The sequence below is a fragment of the Phoenix dactylifera genome, unplaced genomic scaffold (genome assembly GCF_009389715.1).
Source record: "Phoenix dactylifera cultivar Barhee BC4 unplaced genomic scaffold, palm_55x_up_171113_PBpolish2nd_filt_p 000007F, whole genome shotgun sequence".
NCBI classification, from domain to species: domain Eukaryota; kingdom Viridiplantae; phylum Streptophyta; class Magnoliopsida; order Arecales; family Arecaceae; genus Phoenix; species Phoenix dactylifera.
Window position 1 is genome coordinate 152,837 of NW_024067666.1, and position 7,164 is coordinate 160,000.

Here is a 7,164-nt window from a genome sequence, read left to right on the forward strand (position 1 = left end):
AGCTAAACTTTTGAAGGCTATAACTTCGTTATACGAGACCTGATTGAGATAATCTTCTTTTGTTAAAATCAAGTAACTTCTTGAGATCTATGACGTGGTGCCTCGCCTCTTAGAGGCTAGTGCACCTAGCGATCAAATCCAAATTTCGTTATTTGGGCTCTAAAATAGATCGATCAAACCAATTTATTTTTACGAAAGATTTTGACCGAACGTATCACTTAATTATAGAGAAACTACGTAGAGTGACAGAAGATTAAGTTGATATAGAAGTCAAAATCTACCTTCAATAAAATTTTAATTTTTTGAGTTTATTTCTATTAGTCATGTTTATTTTTAAAAAATAGGTCCTATTAGAACTAGAAAAAAATTTCGATCTGAATTATGCAAAGACGGATCTCACTATTATGAACAAAGACTATGTAGCTCAATTTTATGATCAATAAAAGAAAAGAGGATGCAAACCCTATTTTCAATTTTTTTTCTATATTTTTCTAATCTTTTTTGAGAGATTCGAGTTAAACTGGTTGAGAAAATTCTTCCTTCTTTCCAATCGAATCATAATTTCTCCAACACAACAAATCCTTAGCACCTGTTAAATGCAAGTAGGAGTCCTACCTGTGAGGACCCATGCAAGCGGTATTTAATTCCATATTAGTTATTTGCTGGATAGATTATGGATATTATACAGAATCAAGAAATCTAAATAATATCTTTCGGTTAGCTATTTTGGATGAGGTCCTAAGTTGTGACAAATAGTATCGGAGCAGACTTAGCCCATGGCCTATGTGGACCAGGGGACACTACAGTACGGATTCATTGTGGCTGACCATGGGCCGATCATGGTGCTTCTGATTAGATTTGAATAGATTTGGACCCTTCATCTAGTGAGGACGTCAGGGTTTAAACAGAGAAAGTATGTGAGGACCCATGAGGCTGTGTGTTTAGTCCCACATCGATTATTCGCTAGACAGATCTTAGATAGTTATACAGGGTCTAAAAATCTAAATAATACCTTTCAGCTAGCCTTTTTGGATGAGATTCTAAATTGTTGCAAATGGTATCAGAGCGGACCCGACCCAGGCCCATGTAGACTAGAGGACACTGCAGCATGGCATCATTGAGGCTGACCATGGGCTGATCATGGTGTTTGTAATTAGATTTGAATAAATTTAAATTATTAGCTTAACAAGGACATCAGGACTTAAATGAGGGGAGTATGTGAGAATTTATGGGAGCGTTTGTTTAGTCCGATATTGATTATTCGTCGGAGAGATCTTGGGCACTTATACAGAATCAAGAAACTCAAATAATACTATAGGCTAGCCTTTTTGGATGAGGTCCTAGGTTGTGACACTACCAACGTAGATTACTTGAAGATATATTTTCAACTAGTTCTGCATAGACCAGAACAATGTTTTTTCAAAGTCTTCTTCCACTACTATATAATTTTGCATTCCGTATTAAATCTCAGCCTACGGTAGCTGATCCTAACCACGCTTTAAACTTTCATGAATTTTTCTTAATATCTGGGATGTCCAAAGAGCATGAAGATTGGAAGGCCAAACTCAATCTGAAGCATTTGATAAGGGTGGTCCAAATAGATCTGCACATGTACTGATCTTAAAGAATCCACTCAAGCCAAATCATAGAATTCATTTAGTTCATAAGCAGCAAGAATCAAGAAACCTTTGTGGGTGTAAACTGATTAAGGTTGTGTTCGCCGGACCTGGAAGTTAGGTCAGCTTGATCTGGGACCAAATATGCTAGACTCCTCACCCTATAGGTGAGAATATGAGTCAAGTTCTCTTCTGAATCAGGTCTGATCTTGAAAAATTATGCATGTATCCTGACCCGCTTACCCCCTAATCCTAGCCATGTCTGAACCATAGATTCTATACCGCCACAAGCCATATTACTAATCATGATAATAGTTAGTAACCGTGCTCATTTGCCCGTGGCAGCACGCAGCATATTACTAATCATGATAATAGACGATCTAGCATATCCCTGCTAAAGTCTTCGACATGTCTAATGGAGAGTCTGGTCTTGCTTATGAAATATTGTCAGGATGGATCATCAGGGCATAGTAATTCCCAATTTTCTAATATTTTCCAATATTTAAGTAATTTTACAACAATGACTAAAACCATGAAATTGCAAGAGTGGTGTTTTATTAATTATATAAGCATTGGTATATCATCTCCCAGGAGATCCTGATTATGTTATGTTGAATTCTGAGTATATGCTGAGAATATTTATTATGATATTGTTTTGATTTTTTTTTGTGGCCACAATATTGTTCCTATGTTTCTTTCTCTGTCTTTCTTGTGGTAATACTAATAGCCTGGTAAATTTGTCAGATATCAATAAGAAAGGAACTCCAGTTACTCCACCTAGTGAAAAAAGGATGATAGAGGAAAAAACAACAACAGAACAGCATCTCCAGATGTACATCCTCTGATATCCACCTAGTAAAACTTGGCGAGAAAATTATCATATACTTTTGGACATGCTATTGGATTTGATATAGCAGAAGACTAAGAAGAAGGGTTGTCTGTGCGTAAGAAGCTGGACATTAGAATCAGACCTCTAAGCATTAGCAACTTCAACTAATTGGCCTCCCATTACCAGATAGCATTTGCACTAACCTTTTAAGGCTTGCAAAAGTTTTACAGCTGAGATAATATTAGTGCCTCAACTTTGTACAGCAAGGGTAAGACGAGAAGAGAACGGGAAGTTTGATCACGAGGCCCTTGCAGCAACACTAACCACTGCTTGGAAGAGTTTGATGTCACATGGAATTCTCAGGATGCCTTGTTGCTCGTAACCAAACTCCAGAGCTGCCAGCTCCAGTAGTGCAATGACGCATGGATGCTTGAGTAGTTTGGTGTGCACCAGAAACCGCTCCATCTCCTTCCCTCTCCCCACAAGCATCGGAACATGCCCACGGGTGACCGAGAGCTTGCTGCCCATTAATGTGATCCTCTCCAAGCTCAATCTGAAAGTACTACCGGAGCTCTAATTTATAAAACAGAGGCCAGGTCTAAGCTGTTGAAATTTTGCATTGGCACTCTCCTTCTTTCGATTATTTTATTTGCCAAATTCCTCATTTGATGTGTCAATCATGGATAAGAATAGAAACGCATGCCATCTGAGGTGAAAGATCAAACAAAACAATAGCTGATTACCCAAAAAAGGGGGTGAATGCTGTTTTAAAAGCTTGGAGAGATTTATTTCAAGAAGTCTCACTGTTGGTTGTGTTGAAATCTTGCCACCACCTTTAAGAATTGTCTGCGTCATTATCTGAATGGGTAGTCGGCACCACAAGATAATATCTGGTTGCCAATGGTTCTATTTTACTTCTAGAGCTGTTAAGTGGTAAGAGGAAGAAGCCTCACTGTTGGTTGTGTTGAATTCTTCCTATTGATGGAGAGATTTTATTTTATAACTGGTGATCAATGTGTAGTTTTCTTATTGGTTGTCGGCTTGTCGCATCTAAATTTAAAGAACCACAAGTTAGACACTAACTTTGATAAAGGCTTGAACTTCCAATAAAATATCACAAATATGATCAACAAAAAGCAGTAAGTGTGTCCTGTTTGGACCACACCAGATGTCATGGCCTTTTTTTAATTTAAAGTTCACGCCTTGCATGCATGATTGCAGGCATGCATCTGCCCGCTGAGAATTTCAGTGGGTGTGGTGTCGTGCTGCTTAAAGGGATGCTCGGAAGTTTTCGGATGTAATCAGGGATGGGAAGCTCAGCTAAGTATCAATTCCAGGGGCGAATTATAGTATTTGAGGAATCCTTATGCTAATGTGATTAGAACTTCAAATGCAATTCTCCATTAGGCAAATTTCATTGTGTTCACGAATCATAAGGGAAGAATGCTCTTTCTCTGTGTGTGTGTGTGTGTGTGTGTGTGTGTGTGTGTGTGTTTAGAGGCCCTTCTATGAATTTACCTACGAGAACTTATTATGATCAATGGGTTTGTAAAGGGATGAAAAATGGTGCGTTTTCAGTATATATCGTGAATACATACTTCGCTTTTCATATGATTCTAGTGTTGGGTTCCAAAACATGACATGTTTTTATCCTTTTTTGAGAGCAATAAGAGGGGCATCAAATGGAACACCTGGTTCAAACACTAAAATAGCACTTGGAAAACAGCATCACATTAGAATTCCAAAGCAAATGCCTCCTGTTTGGAGGACGGGTGTAACTACTAGGCTAAAGCCGAGTTTGTATGACCAATTGTATTCATCTATATAACTGTTAGTTTTGTTTGAATGAATAAAATATTACAAAAAGTAATATTACAAAAGGTCTTGATCTGGGTTGAGAAATAGGAAATTTGAAACAAACATATGCCCAGGCTTGGGATCATAGAACAATTGATCAAGTTGAGAAATAGGAAATTCGAAAGGACCTATTCCTATGGAATCATTGATTGATTATGCACGTACTGAAATAATACGAATGACTCACTATTCACTTGGTTTCTGATCAATAATAAGATTATGTTGGAAAGATGGCCGAGTGATTCAAATGTATAGCATTAGAACTGCTATGTAGGCTTTTGTTTACCAAGGGTTCAAAACTCTTTCCATCACCAGCATTACCGACCACAATATATCAAATCAAGGAACAATTGATATCGTTATTCTAGCAATAAGACTTCAATTTGATAGAAATTCTCTATTCCAGATATTGTCTATTCATAATTAAATTACTGCAGTAAATCAATTCCAACTCCAACCCCAGCTAGGGTTGGCTGTAATTTATGGTTGGGTCAAGGTATATTGGTGCTGATCAATGGCATCACACCTTACAAAGATTGGACAAGGACATTAATAGAAGTGAAATGGTCTGTTGGGAACTGGCTTGATAGTAGAGTTGGTTGATATTTGCTTCCATTAGGTAACTGTAGCTTCCTTTGTCTTTACATGAGGTGATGAAAAGAAGGAAGAGGAATATAGTGATCAACTAAGACGTTTGGCATGGCTTGAACTCTTATGCTAGAACGCTTTGAACACAGTATGACCTAGATTAACTAAAACCTACTGATTAAATGTCGATGGGCTTGCAGTCAGCTTTTGATTGAATTGATTACTTACATATCTCCCATAGAGGGTGCATGATATGTCATCAGTAATAGTTGAAGATTATAGTTTTGAACTCCATATTTTGCTATTAAATTTTATAATGGATTTTAAGTTGATTGTGACTCATCAAAAGAAAGAAATAATCCAAATGTCAAAACCTAAAACCCTGTTATACCATTTTAAAAATTTGTGGATGGGAGCTACAATATCCATTTGTAAAAATGTGACTAGAATGCCCTTCGTAATTGCTAAAATATTTCCAAAATAAGAGGAAAGTAAGAAAAAAGAGAGAGAGAAAAGCGATTTTATTTCTTTGTTCTGTTACATTCAGTACATTTCAGGGGTTATATATACTCGTGTAGAGACTTCATATAAAGAAAATAATATAGATTAATATAGGATTATGCTAACAAAAAAAAAATACTCACTAATATAAGTTGTTCTGTGATCTCCAAAATCAGTCTAATAAGATCATGATAACAAAAAATAATAATACTGACCGATACAAGATTATGCTAACAAAGAAAAATAATACTGATGATACATGATCATGCTAATAAAGAAAAATAATATAGGCAGATATAGGTTATTACTTTATCCCTAAAATTATGCTAACATCTCCCCTCACACTCAAGATGGTACTATATGTGCCAACTTGAGTTTGAAAACTAGAGCAGGAATGTAAACTGATGTACTAGATTAAGAGCTGAAGTAGCAGCTTAGAAACTAATGTGATTAACTAAGAGCTGACATAGCAACTCAGAGGCCAATGTGGTGGTAGATCAAAAGCTAATATGGCAGTATAAAGCCTGATGTGGCAGAATATGAGTTGTTATAGCAACTCAAATGCTGATGTAGCAATAGAAATTGACACAACAACTCAAAAGCCAATATGGTAAACTACTATGTCAAGGCGATGTGTCAATACAGAATTTGATGTTGCAGAACAGAATCCGACATAGCAGCTTAGAAACTATTGCGATAAATCATGGAGCTTACGCAACAAACTAAGATATTTGATAATGCTGACATTGCTAACTGATGCGGCAGATTAATTATCCACGGACACAGCTAACTAACATAGCAAACTGGTGTGCCTGACTAACGTGACAGATTGACATGTCTATTGATGCAGCTGATTGACTTATCTGTTGGCGGCTAGAAAATACATAAAAGTTGACAGTTGCAACGAGAGCAGAGCTCAAAGAGAAGGCAACCAAAGGTCGATGATTCTTGTAGATGGAGGAATAAAAAAAGAGGAGCAATTGGCTGATTGACTTATCTTATAATGCGGCAACGAGAAGATACATACAAGATAACAGTTGTAGTGAGGACATGGCTCAGAAAGAAAGCAACAGAAGATCGATGATCTTCGTAGATGGAGGCACTATGAAAGAGGAGCAATCGGCTTCGAATTGGATGGTGAAGAAGTCGAAGGCAGCAAATAATATTGGAGATAAAGAGAATGGGGCCGAGCGATGGTAAGAAGAGACAACTGAAAATCTGAAGCTAAGAAAAAAAGTAGTGGAGAGGAGCTATGGATCCATAGAAAATAAATAATATTTGGTTATTAATCTACCAGAAATGGAGGATATGCAGATTTACTAATGAGATCAATATTGATTTATTAGAAAATAGAGGATCTGCGGAGAAATAGAGGATCTGCAGATCCACCAAAAAGTAAAGAATTTTTGGATATTGATTCACTATGGAATAAAGATCGATAGATCGGCAATAGGGGTCTTCAAAGCTTCTAGACATGGCAATGACAGCCACAACAAAGGCATAAGAGATGGTGGTGGTATATTAGGCGATTGATAACTCTAATACCATGTTAAAATATTTGCAAAAGAAGAAAAATAAAAAAAGATAGAGAGAGAAAAAAAGTGATTTTATTTCTCTCTTCCATCATATTCGGTACATAGTATTAGAGTACAGACTCCATACAAAAAAAATAATATAGGCTGATATAGAATCATGCTAATAAAGAAAAATAATACTTGTTGATATAAATTGTTATGTGATCTCTAAAATTACTCTAACAAAATCATGTTGACA